Genomic DNA, 21,894 nt, shown 5'->3' with positions numbered 1-21,894 from the left:
GGCCTCAAGAATGGACACTTCTCCTTGCGTAGAATATTGCACAGATACAGATCACTAAGCTTTTTCGAAAGGGGGAGGGAGAGAGAGAGAGGACACTCATTAATGGCTGCCAGATTGGGAAAATTAGGTAATATTGTGCGAAATATTACCAGTTTGTGCAAGAATAAAGCTCTGATTGGAGGTTTGCCTCTCTTGTTATCTGGCAACCCTGAGCATATTTAAAAAAGGGACATGCAGGGACCTCTTGTTTGCACATTTTATCTTTTCACTTGCACTCATTGTGTTCGGACTGTCTGGTGGATAACACTCCTGTTTATCAATACCATACCATCACTCTTGACTATACTGTTAACTTGGGTTCCGTTGTTGTTTGTAGAAATATAAAGTAAACATGTTATTATTATTGTCATTATAAGTGGTAGTATCTCAGTCAATTGCTTGACACGGTGTCATGTGCTGTCAACATGGCAGCGCTCATGAGGGGGCAACCCGCTTCATGTAAAACTAAACAGCTTTTATTGGGTGACTGATATGACTGGAGACTTCATCTAATGTGAGTGTACCTCATTTTCAACAAATTTCTAGAAAAATGCTATTCATGTCTTTTTGTAAAAATGTTTTTAATCAGCAAAAGAGTGCACCTTCAAATACAGGATTCATTTTAAGGTTCATCAAAAGTTTTTAAAGCAATGACTTAGGACCCTTTTACATTTCCAACTGTTAATCAAAATATGTTCCAAACCAATTATGTAAATAATAAGAGATCAGGTGAACCTGCTTTTATCTATTAAATGACCTACCTTTCACCAACTTAAATTAGACATGCATTCACATTTTTAAAAAGCCTCTTAAGACATAACTAGCATAACATTTAATTAGATCTTCAGTCACTGCATTTTTTTTTACATTTCTCCCTCTTTTCCAAACACCTTTACACTTTTATTTCCATTCTTGTTGCTTTTCTGTATGTTTTATTTTTTTTAATGTTTTCACAATTTTCGAAATGAAAAGTGCTATACAAATACAAAAATGTATTATTGTTATTATTATTATTATTATGAAACTGTTAGACAATGAAAGTATATATAGGTATTGACCTGTAGTCTTGTGTTGGCCAGTGGGTGACCTGTCCAGTGACCTCTGTTTCTTATCTTTGTCCCTGCGATGATGGCATCTGTGATGATGGTGATGGTGATGTCGTTGATGAACAGGTTTCTCCAGAATGTAGTCATTCAGATTGACTTCCTGAGGGCGCTGTGGTGCAAAAGTGGACGCAGAGCGTCTTATGGGGGAATCAGGAATAGGCTGAGACGAACAGAAGGTGAGTAGTTAAATAAAGTCGGATTAATGCAGTTGGACATTTTTATCTTGGACTATTACATATGGCGTACTGAAACGGTGTCTAATAACATTGTGCAGTCTGCTGATCCTTCATTTAATCTCAGATGCATCACACCAGGGATGAACTGAAAACAACATGTGCTCTAAGGAATCATTTTGGTTTCAAAGTAAAGGTAACATAAAAAGCAGTGTAACATCTGTAGCAGCTGACCTAATTCTCTTTGAGGAAAACACTTATTTTGGGCTTAGACCCTGAATTTATGACAGGTGCGTTTTAACAGTGTCTGTGCCTCTTAATCTCTCTGAAATGTTCAAAGGTCAGGTGTCTCCTCTGAGTCACAGCACTAGACTTACTTTGATTTCATTTTTTGCAGTGCAACAGACTGCTAATCCCTAGATTCCAATTGATACTAAGGAAAAGCAGTCCTGTCAATTAGAAAATTACATAAAAGTTCAGCTTAGTTCCATTGGTTGCGCAAGACAAGAATATATTCATGATAGACAAAAACTGATAACTGAAAAGTTTGATCATACTTCCAGTAAAATCCCAGGAGAGTGATGGGAGTGACTCCTCTGATGAAACACACGATAGCGAACCAAATGGAAGTCATGGGCAGGGAAGACAAGGAGAGACAAAAAGAGTCGAGTCTTGAGTCATATGTCCTCTTATTAGTTGAAGTTTTAGTTACTTTTTTTACTTCGATACTAATTTGTCCCAACTGTAGCACCAAATGTAAAACTAATTACAAAAATAGTGTAACATTGTTTCCAAATACATAGAAGTCTACAGAGGCCCTAAATACAGGTGCATCTCAATAAATTAGAATGTTGTGAAAAAGTACATTTATTTCAGTAATTCAACTCAAATTGTGAAATTCGTGTATTAAATAAATTCAATGCACACAGACTGAAGTAGTTTAAGTCTTTGGTTCTTTTAATTGTGATGATTTTGGCTCACATTTAACAAAAACCCACCAATTCACTATCTCAAAAAATTAGAATATGGTGACATGCCAATCAGCTAATCAACTCAAAACACCTGCAAAGGTTTCCTGAGCCTTCAAAATGGTCTCTCAGTTTGGTTCACTAGGCTACACAATCATGGGGAAGACTGCTGATCTGACAGTTGTCCAGAAGACAATCATTGACACCCTTCACAAGGAGGGTAAGCCGCAAACATTCATTGCCAAAGAAGCTGGCTGTTCACAGAGTGTTGTATCCAAGCATGTTAACAGAAAGTTGAGTGGAAGGAAAAAGTGTGGAAGAAAAAGATGCACAACCAACCGAGAGAACCGCAGCCTTATGATTGTCAAGCAAAATCGATTCAAGAATTTGGGTGAACTTCACAAGGAATGGACTGAGGCTGGGGTCAAGGCATCAAGAGCCACCACACACAGACATGTCAAGGAATTTGGCTACAGTTGTCGTATTCCTCTTGTTAAGCCACTCCTGAACCACAGACAACGTCAGAGGCATCTTACCTGGGCTAAGGAGAAGAAGAACTGGACTGTTGCCCAGTGTTCCAAAGTCCTCTTTTCAGATGAGAGCAAGTTTTGTATTTCATTTGGAAACCAAGGTCCTAGAGTCTGGAGGAAGGGTGGAGAAGCTCATAGCCCAAGTTGCTTGAAGTCCAGTGTTAAGTTTCCACAGTCTGTGATGATTTGGGGTGCAATGTCATCTGCTGGTGTTGGTCCATTGTGTTTTTTGAAAACTAAAGTCACTGCACCCGTTTACCAAGAAATTTTGGAGCACTTCATGCTTCCTTCTGCTGAAAGATGGTGATTTCATTTTCCAGCAGGATTTGGCACCTGCCCACACTGCCAAAAGCACCAAAAGTTGGTTAAATGACCATGGTGTTGGTGTGCTTGACTGGCCAGCAAACTCACCAGACCTGAACCCCATAGAGAATCTATGGGGTATTGTCAAGAGGAAAATGAGAAACAAGAGACCAAAAAATGCAGATGAGCTGAAGGCCACTGTTAAAGAAACCTGGGCTTCCATACCACCTCAGCAGTGCCACAAATTGATCACCTCCATGCCACACCGAATTGAGGCAGTAATTAAAGCAAAAGGAGCCCCTACCAAGTATTGAGTACATATACAGTAAATGAACATACTTTCCAGAAGGCCAACAATTCACTAAAAATGTTTTTTTTTATTGGTCTTATGATGTATTCTAATTTTTTGAGATAGTGAATTGGTGGGTTTTTGTTAAATGTGAGCCAAAATCATCACAATTAAAAGAACCAAAGACTTAAACTACTTCAGTCTGTGTGCACTGAATTTATTTAATACACAAGTTTCACAATTTGAGTTGAATTACTGAAATAAATGAACTTTTCCACGACATTCTAATTTATTGAGATGCACCTGTAACATGCAAGGTATACAAATAAAAATAATGCATGGCCCCTGTGGGCTTCCATATGCTTGGAAACAAGTTTTGCAGTTCTATTTGATTCCGCTACTAGCGCAGAAATGACACTTTGACGCTTCGAATAGAAGAACCAGAGTTTTCTACAAAACTGGGTGATAAATTGAGTGAGTTCATTCAATGACGGCTTCATCAGACTGATTCGAACTGATAACTTGTGAGTTTGTCAGTCTTTTTGAGTGTTCATGAATCAGACTACACTAGTCATGTACATGTATGTCTGTTTTGCATGCAGTAAATATAATGCAATAGAAAGACATGATGTCTTGGCATTATTTCATGGTACTCAATCTTCATGTCTCATCACATTCAATTCAGACTGCAAGCTCACAACTCACGTGAAATATTTATTTTGTCGTGGCACTGTAGATTCAGCAGCATCATTGCGCTGTTGCTAAATACCCCTGCAGACAAAACTACTGATTGCTCTGAATGCTTAAAATAATTTGTTTGGGTGAAAAATGGGTGGTATTATTTCATAAACGTATTTATTTTATTTGGTGTTGTCATCTGTTGCAGTAAGGAAAGCATATTATCCCAATGGGTATCAATATCATTAATTGTCATCCATCAATCACCCATATTTCCAAGCCAGATATCACATGTCATACATTTAAGGCACAGCTATCTTGTTTGTGTTTTTTTGCTGAGTCCAAATAGAATGTGAATTTTATATTTGAATGCTTTGAGATCTATTTTGCCCAGGATGCTGTGGTTCTGATATACTATAACAAAGCAAACTGAGACACAAAACAACACAATCCATTAGTGAAAACCATTAGTCCTTCAGCCAGTTATGCAACGGTGCAAGTTGCATTTAAAATAAAAAGAGGAACATCAAATAATATATATATATATATATATATATATATATATATATATATATATATATATATATATATATATATATATATAAAGGCTCTCATTGTTAAATTATTCAAAATTCATCAAGGATTTTGTGATTAAAAAGTACTGTATTCTTACTGTTATCGTTTCCTTTGTAGTCTACTTTTTCTTATTATGAGATTCTCTCCACTTCCTCTAAGCTACAGTAGCACAAGCAGAAAAGTGATCCAGTGCACAGATCTGGAAACCTACCAATAACTTATCGTGTTATTTTTGCTTCTCCTGTGCCCTCAAATAGAACAAATATACCAATTTTATATAACATTTGTCTTGATGTCTTTAAGAAATAGAAATTATATTATATATTTAACTTTGGGAAGATGCACAGAGGATGTATATAGAGGAGATATTTATTTGAACAAGCTCAATTACATTTCCTTGCACTGACATGCACAGAACAGGGGCAGCAGGGGCGCAAGCCCCTTTCTTTCACAAATCTAAAGGTGCCCTTTTGGTCATCCAGAAAAAGGGGAGACATTTTAATAATTAAATTAAAATATTTAAATAAAACAAAATTCAAATCTCGTCATAATCTCAGAATAACAGTAATAATGTGCTATTATAAGATTTCTTTGTAAACCGCGGGCGTATTAAAAGGCAATTAAGCGGAAGTGCCTTTAAGAGCACGCACAACAGCAGATCAGAGGCAGATTCCAATTGCAAGTGATCCTCCCTATACCCACTCCGAACTCCAGACCCGTTGAAGTGGGCACTCTGAAAGAAACATGGCAGTACTGTATGAATGTACCCTTCGCTAACAGTCTTGTGGAAGGGCCCTCTGAGAAAAGTTTAATTTTCTCACTTTTATTTGAATGACCTTTCGAGTGGCATCCCCTCCTGCAGGAGTGCCTTCAAGGAAGCAAAAAATGCAGTTTTGAATTTCCCCCAGAAGCATCGAAGTGCCATTACCTCAGACGGTCAGATAAAAAGTCCACTCCATGTTTTGTGTTGTAAGTTCATTGCTACTCGATTGCTACCGCATTTCTGACATCACGTACCACTAGTGTAGACAGATTTATGAATTATAATTGGAGCGGTCGCGTGATATTAATTAAATTGGTCTTTTATAGAATACTGACAAACTGAAGGAGCTGTCAGGTTCAGCCAAAGCCAGTTTGGCTTTGTTGAAACTAATAAGCCATTAGACTAATCACTTTCAGAAAAATACCATTAGGCTACCACAGTACCACAGCTCCCTATACACATATTACGCAGTCTGCGTAGGGCACCAACTCCAAAGGGGGGCACCATCATACCCAAGGGGGGCACCAGAAACTCCACCGGCTGCCCTTACTCGCATGTTATACGTTATTGAAGGACCCTGTAGCATTCGCCGAACACAGTCGATCGCCTCACGCTCACACTTTCTCATCGCGCCTTCTCACCGTGCACCACGTTACCAAGGTAATGCCATGGTACTGAATGACTGATCATGTTCATATTTCATGATACTGTCATGGTACTCCAAGGTGCTTTAAAAATACTATGGTTTTACTATGACACGTCATAAACATGGGGTTATCACAGACCATATCTGAAAATAAATAAGTGTATTACCATGGTGCTTTTTGTGAGAAATATAACAGAATAGGCTATTATTTGTGATAAAGGAAAAATTGAAAACATTATGTACAGTATATACTGTATATACAAGAAAATTGTTAGATACTCAAAAAGCAAAGAAATTAGTTAAGTATTTATAATTACTACTCAAAAAAAAAAAAAAAAAATGTTATCCTTCCGCCCCTGTCCCTGCTAGGTCACGCATGCACAGACTGCTAGATGGCGCTATGAAATGTAATCAAGCTTGAAATCATGATCATCAAGGAGATGGCTGATATCAAGATTTATATTGAAAAAGGAGTTATATTTTGGTCTGTTTTCATCCAAAATAGATTGGATCGCTTCAGAAGACATGGATTAAACAACTGGAGTCTTATGGATTACTTTTATGCTGCCTTTATTGTTTTTTTTGGAGATTCAAAGTTCTGGCCACCATTCACTTGCATTGTTTGGACCTTCGGGAGCTGAGATATTCTTCTAAAAACCTTTGTTGGTGTTCAGCAGAAGAAAGTCATCTGGGATGGCATGTGGGTGAGTAAATGATGAAAGAATTTTAATTTTTGGGTGAACTATTCCTTTAAGGGGTAAGCTTAAAGGTGAAGTGTGTAATTTTTTAAATGCTGAAATCCAAGCTTAATATACAGAGACAGCTAAAAGCTTTAGTACGTACGTAGGTTGACTTCCCCAAAATGTATAAACACTGGCTTTGTGGCGCTATCAAAACATTGCTCTTTTTGTTTGAGAATTCCAACTAGCCCATCACATCAACATTGACTCAACCAATGGCATGAGTTTGGGACAGAACTATCTGTTTGGAAAACCTGTTTGAAGTGTAAAGAATATAAATTCATTTTTTTAATTTTGAATGCTTTAAAATAGGTGAATAGCACACTAGTCTGATTGGAGAACGTTCAACCAATTATGTGTCAAGTATACCTGCATCTCTGCATTGAGTTTTGGCATGGATACTGCATGTCCTTGGCCCTCCAGGCCGGCAGCAGTCGCTGTGTTGGCACTGTTTTCAATCTCCCTCATTTCTACTGACTCCTGACACATATGTGCACACAATAAGGGATTTAATATGCACTGAAGAAAGACACAGTATGGTGTGTGACAGGCACAGTCAATGTTTTTGATTGCAGCACCTGGGCAGTGTTTGCATTTGAGGCTTCCTCTGATTGACCTCTCGAGATTGGCCGTTGTTTAGACCTGTGGACCTCTCTGGACTTCTCTGAGGCCCAGGATGAAGATCCTTTAAATGTGTTGTCAAGACTGATCAAGAGATTTGAAAGAGAGAACATGTTAGTATAGAAACACAATTAAATTAATCATTTAATTGTATGTTTAGTGTATAAAGGATTGGGTTTTATGCTCACTTTGTGCATCCTTTGTTGAGTGTGGTGGAGCTTGGTCTGGTTTGAGCTTGAAACTCTGAGGGAATCTCTACACTGTTCATGGCCTGACCTTGCATGTGGGTTAGAGGAAGAATGGGCTCTAAGAGAGCACTGACTTTATTCTTCAAAGGGAGAGAAAGACAATGCATTATTATTATACGCAAGTATTACCCGAATGCCATAACCTGATTAAAGGGATAGTTCACCCAAAAATTCAGTACTAAGATTGGTGGATGTAGCTTAAAAGCTCTAGTGAGTGTTAGAAATGTTGGTCTTTAAAAAATAAAAGAAAATAAAAAAATAAAACCAAGTTTTGTATAATAACAGTATTTTGGCTTTGTCAAGCCTATTGGCTTGGCTGACATTGGCTTAAAGGGATAGTTCACCCCAAAAATTAAATTCTCTCATAATTTCCTCACCCTCATGCCATCCCAGATGTAGAAGAATATTTGAGCTCTGTTCGTCCTCACAAGTGAATGGTCCAAAAATGACACTACAGGAGGCATGAAAGTAATCCATATGACTCCAGTGGTTAACTCCATATCTTCTGAACAATTTGATGGGTGTGGGTGAGAATAAAATCAATATTTAAGTCCTTTTTACTCTCAATCTCCACTTTTGACTAGCCCCAACCAACTATGTAGCTGAATGTGACAGTGAAAGTCACTTCCACACCAGAATGAGCAAGTGAAAGTGGAAATTTACAGTTAAAAATGACTTAAATATTGATCTGTTTCTCACTCACTCATCATATCACTTCAGAAGACATGGATTACATTTATACTGCCTTTTGGACCTTCAAAGTTCTGGTCAGCATTCACTAGCAATGTGAGGACCAACAGAGCTGAAATATTCTTTTAAAAATCTTCATTTGTGTTCTGCAGAAGAAAGAAAGCCATACATATCTGGGAAAAAAAAGAAAAAAGACCAACATTTCTAACACTCACTCCTATCCGATCTTCAGACTGTTCTGACTTAAGGGGGTTGCACACCAGACGAGAAGCGTCACAGGTAGGACTCGGCACAGGTATCAAACACAGGGCATGTCGATGCGGTTCAGTTGGCAGAGGGTACACACAAAATTTACCATGGAAACAGTGATGTTGATGAGTTTGCAGGTTAGTGAATGAAACTGGTGTAACTGCATAATCTGATTGATTAGAAATGGCTATGTTCATTATGCAGTTTCAAAATCTGTAGCATTGAATGGGCTTCATTCAAGCTGTCAAACCACAAAAAGACATCCTTGTAACTTAAAACACATTGTGTAGGCTATATGAAAGAAACATATACACAATGTATCATCCAGAAATGGCTTGAGAAAATAATCTTTGTTCTTTGATAATTATTTGGGTCAAATTGAATGGAAAACTATGTGAATTGTACTCCTTGGCGCAGCAGAAATTTAAGCAGGTATGTTAGAGTATAGGCTACATGTATCACCTGAGATCCAGGTCCAGCCTGTTCTCTCTGCTGCTGTTGCTGCATCTGAAGTCTTTTGGCTCTGTTCTGCTTGTAATATTCAAAGATCATAAGAGCTGCATACACCTTCCCCACTGTAAGCTCATTGGCTGTAAAAGAGAGAAATACATTGTCATGTGTTGTTTGGAAGTTCCAATGGTTACAACAAGAGGATGCTGTGTAATATCTGTGTTTGGAGTTGCTTTGATGTTTGATGATGTGCCATTACCAGGGTTATGTTTAGATAATTTGTAAGTGTGTGTCTGTATGTAAGTGTTAATCTTGTGATGTCTGGATGCATGTCTTTTTATGGCAAAATTAAGAAGGAATCTCCTAGGAAGTGATTCATGATGTGTTTACGTTTATGTGGGGTGACCAGCAGGTCCATAGTCTTCTGAGAGAGGTTTGGCCAGACTGTAGCTAGCTCCTTTTTCAGTTCAGCGTCTGACAGACGCTGGGCCACCATGCCTGTGGAGATTCATGAAAACAGGGGCATGAGGCTAATAAGTTTATATCTATTAGAAATCACTTATATATATACTTTATATATAAATTATATATAATAGCATGCATTGGAAGTTTTTTTTTTTATCAGTGGATAAGTAAGCAAAGGTTAGTAAACATTTGCTTTGTCAATGATTAAATTCAGTTTGCCATATATAATAGCAAACACTGGAAGTTTTACATTTTAGATTTTTTTTATTTTTATCAGTGGATAAGTAAGCAAAGGCTAGTAAATATTTGCTTTGTCAATGATTCAATTCTGTTTACCAAATGATGACATGCTCCATCTTTACTGAAAGTACATTGGGGATTTGAATTTGGTCTATTCTTTATTTTTATTTTTATTTATTTTTTTACTGAAAATAGGTCATGATCATTTTATGGTAACACTTTACAATAAGGCTCCATTTGTTAACATTAGTTAATGCATAAATGCTGTAAAAATATTGTTTATTATTATTTCATATTAACTAATGTTAACAAATAGAATCTTATTATAAAGTGTTACCTTTTTAATAAGAAATGATTATGCAATTGTGTTCATTATAATCAAACAAATTACATAATGCATTAAACTTCTATTGATTGATCAATGCATCATAATGCATGTTTTCACCTCCAGAAGGCTGAGGATTTATACTGGGCAGTGAAGCTACAGAAATCCATCTAGTGCCAAACTCCCACAGAGATACGGCAGATGCAACACACACCAACCCACACACACATACACCACTCTAATGAATGGTGATGGCACTAGCAGCAGCAAAAGTACCAATCACACTCAAAGAAGTCAGCAGTGTGAGGGAGTATGTCTCTCAATTAAATCAGGCATTAATTACATTTTGAGCTATTCATAAAAGAGAAAGATGGATTCCAGTTTGACATTTGAAATATTATTTTTTTTTCTTCTTTTTTTTTTTTATAACTTGCAATCTTTAAGAAGAAATGGAGGGCTGGTGACTATTATCTAGACTGTAATCTAGAAAGTAATTACACAATAATTTAGAAAATATGATAAGGGCTGACCTGATGCCAGTTTGATCTCCAGGGCGGTGCGGATCAGAGCCATCAGGGTGGAGGTGAAGTGCACAGTGTTGTCGTCTGCAATGGGCATATTCATTTTCACCAGCCGCTGGGGAAGCCAGCAGGGTCATTAGTAAGGTAAGAACACTCTTCAAAGTCAGCATCACCCAGAACAACCCCCACCCCCCCCACCACCCAAAAACAAACAAACAAACAAACAAACAAACATCAAAACCATTTGTGTGCATCTGAAATAACGCATATTGAATTCATCTCTCTCTATTGACTCTATTGAATTCTTGTAGTGAATCATTAAATATATTGGATGTGTTCTGTATTTTGTAAAGTATGCTGTTCTTATCTTGAGGTAGGTAAGTTTAATGTTTGAAACACACAAACAGTTTTGTTCACAGAGAGAGTAGGAACGTACAGAATCATACATTCACTAAGATCTGCAACCAAAGTGCACTGGTGATAATCTGACACCGGCTCAAAAGTGAAGATAAGCATGTACACATAACCATGAAGGGCTTTGGAAGACATGGGAGCTCGACTCTGAGGTTTACTGATCAATAAGCAAATAGCTGATTTTAGATATTAGAGTTTCATCAGTAAGCCAAATAGTGACCAGTTGCTGCTTTCTGGTGCTTTCACTGCAGTGAAAAAAACAAAAACAAACATTAAATACACCAGCAACTTTCATCATCCTGAAACATCATTCTGATAATTTATGCCCCACTAGTGGCACTAAACAGAATTATAATGAAATAAGAACAAAGAACATAAAAAAACAATAAATTCAATATTTATTGAACCGGTTTTGTAATTAATTTTTAACCGTTTTGTTAGGCATTTCAAGCAGAGAATGACGCATCAGCAAATTTAAACAAAAAATATAAAAATGGATATTTCTTTATTATTTATTGTACTAAACAGAATTACAAAAATAATAACCGTTTTCAAACAAATCCCCTCCTGCCATTGTTCGTTCAAACAGGTAGTCCCTTCCCCAAACTTTTGTCATTGGTTGAGCCAATGTTGTTAGGTCTGGCCCTCTCAGACTAACTTATTATTCCATTTGGTGCTGCTAGTGGTTAAAAAAAATACACATTTCACCTACTGTATCATGTTATGTACAGGTGTTAGTGTCAGTTATAATGAAGAGTTGAGCTCCCCTGGGCATACATTTACTAGCAGTAGCAGTGCAAGAGAAACAGAGCAAAGTCAGAATGGAAGAGAGGAAAACGGTCTCACACACAGACATACATTCTCACTCACTGCAGAGAGAGAAACAGAGAGGAAATGGTCAAGTGGATAGATAGACAGACAGCACAAGCAAGACAGGGAGAAAATAAGTGAACGATCACAAAGAGAGGAAGAGACAGGTCAAGTGCATAGTTCTCATGATTAAAAGCAAATTAGGTTACACACACATTGCTCCATGAACACAAGTGTGAGGAAGGGGGGCACTTTTGGAGTGATACCATCTATTCACAAAATAAGGGATCTAAAAGTGAGGTAAATTTGGGGCCCTTAAGAGAATCACAAAAATATAGAAACTCTGAATGATCCTAGCAGAAAGAATAAATAAGCGCAATAAGGCACATTTTTTATGTAAATTGAGGTCGAGTACATAAAAGATTACACACACAGTATAGTGCATATGATTGGTATTGAGTTTTGAGTAATGTCGTGCACAAACCCTTACACAATGCAACTTATGCGGTAGATTTTATACACATGAGGTATGAAATCATAGAAAATTTGGGATCTATGTCTCGCACTTTAATAATTAAACTTTTGTTAATATTTAAATGGCTAAGTAATATTATGCAAAAACTATCGTTAGTCGGTGACCATCCCTAGATGACATAGGAAGTGGAAGAGGGTCTCGAATAAATAGGAAAAGGGGGAGGGACTACACCAAAGAGATTAGAGCGTGGGGAGAAAACAACAAACAAACAAGGAAACGAGGGGGAAACACTGCAAGAGCACAGAGATTGGCTGAAGAACAAGCCAATGGGAAGACAGTACGAGCAGAGGGGGGTGGGGCATGTGAAGTTGAGCTACCTTGTAGGCGATTCGTTGAGGACATTTCTTTCCCAAACCTAAAGGTGGGGACATGTGGAGCAGCATCTCATACATATCGAGGTACTTGATACGACCGCTTCACAGTGCAGACAACGCAAAAATCCCAAAATAAATAAAAAGGATGGGCAGTTAGAGAGACAGAAACAAGGGGGACATAAAGTAAACAGAACAAAATTAAATTAAGAGACACAACAAACAAACAGACAGACAACAAAAAACAGAAATCTGTGTTATTTAGATTTCCAAGTGTGTCATGGATGGGGATGCCATTCTGGCCTGGAAGGGTCAGAGATGGATCTCAAAGGTTAGAGGTGAGAAAGTTGATGCCTGATAAGGAGAGATGAAGAGGTGAGTGAGATGGCAGGAGAAGTGGATTGTGACAGAATGGCTGCATTGTTTGGAGGATGTCTGCATTTGCATGCTCAGACATCGAGGGGAGTTTCCACTTTTAGTGCACAGAAACAAAGGTTTCAATGCCAGTTCTTTTTTAATTAAATCACAGTTCCTGTTCTGCAGGAATCTTGCAATGTAAATTTCATTGGACATTTTTATCTAAATAATGGATATTGCTGGTAAAGTTAACCGGTGAGATTTAGCTATAATTTTAAAAAGTTAAATCACTTAATAACAATATTTTGGTCAACAAACTGACAAAACCCTGAGATTCAGTCAATTGAGAATATGAGAACTTAAGTGTGATAAATGTTTAATTACACTGTCAATCTGATCAGGTTATAGGTTAATTTGTGGCTATGAAATCTTTGTTTCCCATTCAGCATCATTCACCAAAGCCAGTCAAGTCTGGTGGGGCAAGTGCTTGTGTGTAGTCAAGTCAATTGTGCACAGCCATTCAAGTTTGGGTCTCTGGGCATTTGCACACAGAGCCCACACAAGTGGAAGGAGTTGCTTGGGTTGCAAACCTTGTATGCTACCCTATTAGGGCAGTTCTTCCCTAAGCCAAGGGGGGGCGAGATAATGCGCAACAAATTGTACATATCCTTATAGGAAATCCGTCCGCTGCGGAAAGAACAAGCAAAACATGACACATATATAAAGAAAGCTCGGAGAGCACATTTGTGTTGTGGAGAGAATGGACGCAGATCACATCCACACAAGGATGACAACGATTCTTACAGGCATTCCATGGGAGCCATTCCCTCATTCACACATTATTATGGGAACATGACGGAATATTCATCATTTCTGTTATTTATGTGACTGAACCTGAGAAGACACAAAGGCTTTGAGGCCTAACAAAATCACTCCTTTCAACTGCAGCCAAACTGAGTTACTATATTTATCACAAGAGTGGGTCTCTGTCTGGTGGGCTGAAACATACCACGCGGCCGGGTCGTACTCCGCCCACACTCGGATAAACTCATCCAGGTGGTGAGGGCCCAGGATGGAGGAGTCACGTGTCAGGTACTCAAAATTGTCCATAATAACAGCCACAAACAGGTTTAACATCTGTGAAAAGTGGAAGAAGAAATGACCATGGAGGAAAAACATGATATGAATCTTAAATGCAATGGAATATTTAGTGCCACATCCAACCAGTTTTAAGTGTTTTAGATAGGACTGTCAAATGATTAAAATGTTTGATCTAGTTAATTATATGATATGTTGATTAATGAATCAAATTAATCACAAATGAATCAATTAATTAATTGAATATATTAATATTTGTTGAGAAAAGCCCATTAAATTATTGTGGCAGATGAGTAAAGCATTGATAGGTACAATAGACATTACATAAAGTGACTTTGGAAGAAGAGATATTGTTTGTTTTATTTCCATATTATTAGACATAGGCCTATCAATGGCCTACAGTCCACAGCAATCCGTTAATTTATCTGAAGTAAGCTTAGGGGTGTTCACACAGGATGTGTTCATATGTTGTGTCTGCATTATTTTTCAATTGCTGGTCTATGTGCACACACTGTACGGTCAGACGGATGTCTTTGTGTGGTGCGTCACATCTCGCTGTTATTTTCTGCATATCCTTCCATGAGCACCAATGTCTGTCTCGAGAACTGTGCATTCTGTTCCATTTGTTGCACTCCGTCCAGCTGTTTTTTTTAATTTATTTTTTTACATAATTTCATAGGTATTTTAAATTTGAATTGCTCCATGTAAATTAAATCCCTTACTACGGAATATAAGTAGGGCTCAAGGGCCTTAATTAAATTTGTTAAGGAATATTCTGGGTTGAATACAAGTTAAGCTCAGTCGACAGCATTTGAGGCATATTGTTGACAAGCTCAAAAAATTATTTCGTATTGTCCCTCCTTGTCTTTACAAAAAGCAAAAATCAAGGTTACAGTGAGGCACTTACAATGGAAGTGAATGGGGCCAATTTTTGGAGGGTTTAGTGGCAGAAATGTGATGCTTATAATTTTATAAAAACAATTACATAAATTCTTCTATTAAAATTCATGAATTGTTTGAGCTGTAAAATTGTTTAAATCATAATTTTTTACAGTCACTTTAGGTTTAGTTTGTTGACAGTACATTGTCATGACAATGAAGTTGTAAAATTGGTTATAACTTAACACAAAAAAGGTTAGTAAGCGATTTTATCACTCTAAAATCATGTTTACACAGATACTGTTTATGTCTTGTGGTGACACTTTTGAAAGACTGAGTATATTAATGTTAAAAAATTGGCCCCATTTCACTTACATTGTAAGTGCCTCACTGGAACCCAGATTTTTGCTTTTTTTATTTTTATTTTTTTATTATTTTTTTTTTTTAAGAAGAGAAGGAGCACATCAAAATACATTTTTGTGGTAATCAATATTATGCCACAAATTGTGTCGACTGAGCTTAAATTGTTTTGAACCTGTAATATTCCTTTAACTGTTTTAACACGTTATTGTTTACATTATGAATTAACACAATAATTGCTTTAAACAGACAACCCTATTTTTGGATAAACAATAAAGCAGCTTTGTGGCAGTAGGACTGTATTGGGGGTGGATGTAGGGCAGAGAAGTAATGACATGCTACAATAGGCCTGTCCCAAATGGCACACTTGATATGGACTTTGCTCATGAGCATCCGTGAAGTCCACAAGACAGTAGAGGGTCTCATTTGTCATTTTATGTCAGATGATGACTATTACCTAACTGGCAAAGTGTAGATTCAGAGGAAGACTACGAGGGCTGAAGGTGCCATTTGGGACAGGGCCAGTAATGAGCCTGTGTTGGGAAGTACAACTCTAAGCACTGACCAGGAATGAGCAGAGGAAAATGAAGGAGACAAAGTAGAAGTAGGCAAAGTTGCTGCCGCACTCCTTTCCGTGGGTGCCTGAGCGCTCATCACAGGTGCGCTTGCTCAGACAGGACAGCATGATCTCATGCCAGGCCTCACCAGTGGCACTCCTGCCGGAGACAAACAATTGATCTTGTATTAAAATTGAGAATGATCATTAGAGAACATAATGGAGACTGGAGTTGTTGATGGAAAAGCGCTGATGTGTCAGATTTCATTTATAACACTATTAAACTGATTTGCTGACTCCCAGATCAGAGGAAGCCTCAAGGTAATGAACATAGGGGGATGTAGAAGTAACTACAATAAGGAAGCGGGAAGTGGGGTGACAGTCCAGGTAAATCAAGCTTTAATGGTTTCCCAGTCTAACAAACAGTCTTTGGCTATTCAGATTCACTGCAGTGCATTTACTCTTCAGCTTCACAACAAGGTATCTACTCTAGCTTTAGTCACAAGAGTCAACATAAACTCCTAAATAATTTAGGTTAACAGCTTTTTGCAGCGTTTTGCTTCACGATCTAGCAGGTCTGTGTGACTGGGACTCTCTCTGTCTCACTGGTGTTCTCAGTTGCCTTTTCAAGCCCATCTCTGTCATCACTGTAACAAGAAACAGGTGTTACGCATCATTAATCACCAGGTGATGGCCCTTACCGCTTCCTCTCTCCCCAGTGACAGACACATGACCACGTCCCGCTCTAAATACCCCCACCGCCCGACTCAGGCCCAGGCAATGTCTGACCTGCCAACTCCCCCCCCCCCCGGAGAGGAAATCAGCCACAACCATCTGTGGCCCCGGCCTTTGGACCACATTAAATTTGAAGGGCTGAAGTGCCAAGTACCAACGAGTGATCCGCGCATTGGTGTCCTTCATGCGGTGGAGCCACTGAAGCAGGGCGTGATCCGAGTGGAGGATGAAGGCCCGCCCCAGCAGGTAGTAGCGAAGGGTTAGGACCGCCCACTTGATGGCAAGACACTCTTTCTCGATGGTGCTGCACTTAGTCTCTCTCAAAGAGAGCTTATGACTAATGTACAGCACGGGGCGCTCCACACCCTCCACCTCCTGCGAGAGCACGGCCCCCAACCCCCTCTCTGACGCATCTGTCTGTTAAATAAAGGGGAGAGAGAAGTTAGGAGCACATAAAAGCGGCCGGCCACAGAGTGCAGATTTCACTCTCGTGAAAGCCTGTTGGCACACCTCCGTCCACTGAACCGGATCTGGTGCCCCCTTTTTAGTGAGATCAGTCAAGGGGCTGGTGACATCAGAAAAATTAGGAACAAACCTTCTGTAATAGCCATAAACTGTCTCACCTCCTTTTTGGACTTTGGACGTGGGCAGGCCGCTATCGCTGCGGTCTTATCAATTTGGGGATGTACCTGCCCATGACTCAAGTGGAAGCCCAGATACTGTACTTCCACCCTCCCAATTTCGCACTTTTTCGGGTTTGCCATGAGCTCTGCCCGCCTCAGCGACCTCAGGACAGCTCTCAGATGCTGCATATGCCTCTGCCAATCATTACTGTATATAATGATATCATCTAAGTAGGCAGCGGCATATGCAGCGTGTGGCCAGAGGATCTTATCCATGAGGCGCTGGAACGTGGCGGGAGCCCCGAACAAACCGAACGGAAGAGTGACGAATTAGTGTAATCCGAACGGTGTGGAAAAGGCCATTTTTTCTTGGGATAATGGAGTTAAGGGGATCTGCCAATATCTCTTAGTTAAATCCAGTGTCGAATAAAATTGAGCCGCACCCAACCAATCGAGCAGTTCATCAATTTGGGGCATTGGGTACGTGTCAAATTTAGACGCCGCGTTGACTTTCTGGTAATCAACACAGAACCGGACTGATCTGTCACTCTTAGGTACAAGAACAACTGGGCTCGCCCAATCGCTCTGTGATTTTTTCTATTACCCCCATCTCGAGCATTGCCCCGAATCTCCTTTTTCTTGTGTTCGGGTACGCAGTATGGGCAACTACGCACTACCACTCCCGGTGGGGTCTCGATATGGTGTTGTATGAGGTTAGTCCGACTGGGGAGAGGAGAGAACACGTCCGCAAATTCTTTTTGCAACCTGGTCACCTCCGTGAGCTGGGACGGTGAGAGATGGTCTCCACAAGGGACCGGGGTGAATGGATCGGCTTTGAACTTCACCTCTGGCCCGAGCTCCGCCCTCTCCAGAACTACCATCATCATGGACAAAGAGGACCGCCTCTCTCCACAATTTAAGGAGGTTGAGGTGGTAAATGTTACGTGCCCCGCCTCTATCCATTCGTTTAACTTCATAATCGAGATCCCCGACTCGCCGTGTAACGTCAAAGGGTCCTTGCCACTTGCCGAGTAATTTCGAGCTTGATGTGGGGAGTAATACATGTACTTTGTCTCCCGGTGCAAATTCCCATAGCTGGGCACCCCTATTATACAGCCGGCTTTGTGTCTCTTGAGCTTGGAGCAAATTATGTTGTGACAACCAACCCAGAATGTGTAGCTTTGCTCGAAGATCAAGGATGTACTGAATTACATTTTTGCTCTGGGAAGGTCCTTCCTCTCACGCCTCCCGTATGACGTCAAGCACCCCATGGGGCCGGCGTCCATACAGGAGCTCGAAGGGGGAAAACCCCGGGGAGGCTTGCGAGATCTCCCTGACTGCAAATAATAGGGGGTCCAGCCAATTGTCCCAATTTCTAGCGTCCTCGTGTATGAACATACAAATCATGTTTTTTAGGGTGCAATTAAATTGTTCCACCAGCCTGTCAGTTTGCGGGTGATAAATGCTGGTGCGAATCGATTTAATCCACAGCAATTCATAAAGTTTGCATAGTGTTCGTGACATAAACATTGTGCCTTGGTCGGTGAGGATTTCTTTCGGAATCCCCACCCGGGAGACAATTTTGAAAAGTGCCTCCGCAACACTGCGTGCTGAGATGTTGCGTAAATGTACTGCTTCTGGATATCGCGTTGCATAATCCACAAGGACTAATACAAACCAATACCCGCGTGCTGACTGTTCTAAATGGCCCGACAAGGTCCCAATTATTTCGAAGGGGACTTCGATTAACGGTAATGGACGCAATAGCGCTCTTGGGGTGGCCGTTGGATTCACCAGCTGACATTCATGGCATGCCGCACACCATCTGTGTACATCCCCGTGAATGCCCGGCCAATAAAAATGGGCCATTAAACGGTGTAGTGTTCTTTCTTGCCCTAAGTGACCCGCCATAGGATTGTGGGGAGCCGCCTGTAAAAGTGTTTCCCGACGGCTCCTCGGGACTAATAACTGGGTTGTATTTTCATGGGTTTGAGTGTCCTGTGTCACTCGATACAACTGGTCCCTAATAACTGAAAAATACAGATATGTGAGGGCGATGTCAGGCTGGAGCTGCTGGCCATCGATTACTCTCACTTGGTCAAAGGCATGCCTAAGGGTTTCATCACATGACTGCTCTAGAGGGAAGTCCCCCTCCAGGAATTCCCTAAGGGCAGGAATGTCGGCGGATTCCCCCCTGCGTCATTTTGACGCTGAGCAGATGCGGACAGCCCCGGCTCTACCTCCCCAGCCATCGCTGGTATGCACGGCCCTTAATTTTTACCGGTATCCTGTACATCCCCACTCGACCGGGGGCAGACTGTGGCACGTCTCCACCTCCATCACTGGATGCCGGTCTTGGACGCGACCCGGCTCCCGCAACCCTGACAGACCGGCCCAGGCTTCCCGGCTGCACTCGTGGCGGCGGACACATCAACCTGGGAAGTACAACAGAGAGGGGTAGGGGAGAGGGCTGGTGCATAGTGCAGCCCGTGAAGGCAGGGCGGCGGTTTGGGTGGAACCACTCCCCGTTTCTGGGGAGCGGGTATAGGGCGAGAGGGAGGGGCAAGAGGGAGTGAGATAGAGAGAGAGAGAGAATTGGACTGCGGCTCGCCGGCTTCCGGGTAGGCCACCATGTGGGCTTCGGCCAGCTGGACGGCGTCACCCACTGACGTGGGGCGATGGCACTGGACCCATTCCGCTGTTCCTCGGGGCAGGCAAACAGTTAGCTGCTCTAGCACCATCAGGTCAATAAGATCCTCCACGCCGCGCCCTTCCTTGGCCAGCACCCAACCATGGCAGTCATAGCAAAGCTGTTGGGAAAACACGAATGGGCAGCCGGCTTCGCTTAAGGTGAGGGAGCGGAATCGCTGACGGTGTTGTTCGGGGCTCCGGCCAACCCGTTGCAGGACAGCGGTCTTTAGCTTGACGTAGTCCAGGCAGTCCTCAGCTGGAAGTTGCTGCGCCGTGAGCTGGGCCTCCCCGGAAAGCAGCGGCAGCAGGTGGCGGGCCCATTGGGCTTGCGGCCAGCTGGAGGCAGTGGCCGACTGCTCAAAGAAACACAGGTATGCCTCCGGCTCGTCCTGGGGGCCCATCTTTGGGAGCAACAGCTGTGGCTTCATCACTGCTTCCGGGGCCGCGGTGGAGGAACCTCCTGGAGCTAACCAGCTCCGCAAGGCCTGCCGATCCTCAGCTTGGGCTTGGAGGAGCTCCTGGATGCGTCGTCCTTGCGTGAGGAGGGCATGGTGGTGGGACTCCTGGATGCTGGCCAGGGCATGGATGACTTTGTCCAGCGTTGAGGGGACCATTGCGACCAGTCTTCTTCCTTATTCCAGGGTTTCGGCACCAGTGTAGAAGTATCAACAATAAGGAAGTGGGAAGCGGGGTGGCAGTCCAGGTAAATCAAGCTTTAATGGTTTCCCAATCTAACAAACAGTCTTTGGCTTTTCAGCTTCACAGCAGTGCATTTACTCTTCAGCTTCACAACAAGGTATCTACTCTAGCTTTAGTCATAAGAAGCAACATAAACTCGTAAATAATTTAGGTTAACAGCTTTGCAGCATTTTGCTTCACGATTTAGCAGGTCTGTGTGACTGGGACTCTCTCTGTCTCACTGGTGTTCTCAGCGGCCTTTTCAAGCCCATCTCTGTCGTCACTGTAACGAGAAACAGATGTTACGCATCATTAATCACCAGGTGATGGCCCTTACCTCTTCCTCTCTCCCCAGTGACAGACACACGACCACGTCCCGCTCCACAGGGGAAGATGGAAATTTATTTCTGAATTTTATTAGGAAATGTTTTTATTTCTGGCTATGTGGCGGATCTCCAGGTGGCACTTTAAAATTCAAACTGGCCAAATGTGGAGACCAGAGCGAAAGGAGCATTGCAGAGAGAAATAAAAACACAGAGTAATACAAAGTACCATAGATAATACAGACAACTTTGAGGACTGTAATTTGAGATCACTAAAGGTTATTTTGCAGCTATCAGAAACTGGATGGATGGATGGATGGATGGAATACATAAGGTGTGTGCAGACCTGAACAGCAGCATAAGCGCTTGGAGGAAAGTGCGAAAGTTGTTGTGATGATTGATGGCAGTGTCTTCATTCAGTTCAATGTTCCCAAACACCTGCAATCATAATATTACCAGTAAATACAGTACATATATGTTTTAAAATAGAACCATTTAAGAGAATAACATTTATATACTTTCATTTGCCAATGATAAATTTCAGTGTATTGCAATTACATTTTACTGGTAAGCACAATTATCAGTTGACACACTGAAGTTACATTATTTAATGTACTGTAAGTACAGTACCTGCATTCCAATGATAGCGTAGATGAAAAACAGCATGGCAATTAGAAGGCAAACATAAGGCAGGGCCTGGAAACAACAAATGAAGAAATCAAATCTTCTTTCCAGCGAACAGTTCAATGCAATGCAGGTCAAAGCAGTCAAAACAGAGGAGAGCTACCTTAAAAGACTGGACAAAGGTCCAGAGTAGGATGCGGATGGTGTATCCCTGTCGGAGGAGCTTGATGAGTCTGGCTGCTCTGAAGAGCCTCAGGAAGCTCAGGTTCAGCAAACGGTC

The 21,894-nt window shown here is 41.0% G+C and overlaps 1 pseudogene; it reads right to left on the bottom strand.

Moving 5' to 3' along the window:
• Nucleotides 1-21,894, bottom strand: part of LOC127439939 (probable voltage-dependent N-type calcium channel subunit alpha-1B) — a 194,125-nt pseudogene that overhangs the window by 7,300 nt on the left and 164,931 nt on the right.

The sequence above is a fragment of the Myxocyprinus asiaticus genome, chromosome 4 (assembly GCF_019703515.2).
Source record: "Myxocyprinus asiaticus isolate MX2 ecotype Aquarium Trade chromosome 4, UBuf_Myxa_2, whole genome shotgun sequence".
NCBI lineage: Eukaryota > Metazoa > Chordata > Actinopteri > Cypriniformes > Catostomidae > Myxocyprinus > Myxocyprinus asiaticus.
The sequence above is the reverse complement of the archived record's forward strand: the minus strand, read 5'-3'. Positions and strand labels throughout refer to the sequence as shown.